General features: G+C 37.8%; 1 protein-coding gene across 1 annotated transcript in view; it reads left to right on the forward strand.

The window, feature by feature from the left end:
- The window catches only part of Iars (isoleucyl-tRNA synthetase), a 76963-nt gene that overhangs the window by 58070 nt on the left and 18171 nt on the right, over nucleotides 1-722 (forward strand). The window lies entirely within an intron of this gene.

Genomic DNA, 722 nt, shown 5'->3' on the forward strand with positions numbered 1-722 from the left:
GCTAGGATCGATATACAGTTACATTCTCTTAATGAATAGAGGGATTTGTTCTAATGGTGTTTGTAAGTAGGATATCATGTCTACATCTTGTACAGTAATTAACCACTAGGAAGAATGTATGCAATGTGTTAATTATTGAAACTGTCCTACCAATTTTGTTTGAAAATGTCTCATTGGTATTTGTCTCTCGATAATTTTATGGGGAAAAATAAATAAATAAATAAACAAATATATTCTTCTCGTAAAAGAAAATGGGATAATGCCTAATGTATGAGGACCTGGTGTAGTACATTTCATTCTGGAAGGTGCTCTGTAATAGAGGTAATGATATTACTATTCAGTTATCATCAATGTTCAAGTGAGACAGAATAGTTTTTAATATGACTAACCAAAAGATGAGATTAAGTTGTTGTATTTAGGGCCAAGGCAGCAGCTTGGTGGTCTAAGTGCCTACCTGGCAAGTGCAAAGACCTGGATTCGATCCCTGGTACCACAGGCCATGCTAGCTTCACACCAAGCCAGTTACCAAAACCAGACTTGGTAGCACACACCTGTAATCCAGTTCTGGGGAGCTGAGACAGAAGGATCACTACTAGTCTAGGCTGCGTAGTAAGACCCTGTACCAAATAAATAAAAGATTATTTTTAAAACTTTTTAAAGGGGCTGGAGAGATGGCTCAGTGGTCTGGAGCACCTACTTAGAACAAGCTTAGCGAAGCATCA

This window comes from Octodon degus, unplaced genomic scaffold (assembly GCF_000260255.1).
Source record: "Octodon degus isolate 3935 unplaced genomic scaffold, OctDeg1.0 scaffold00100, whole genome shotgun sequence".
NCBI lineage: Eukaryota > Metazoa > Chordata > Mammalia > Rodentia > Octodontidae > Octodon > Octodon degus.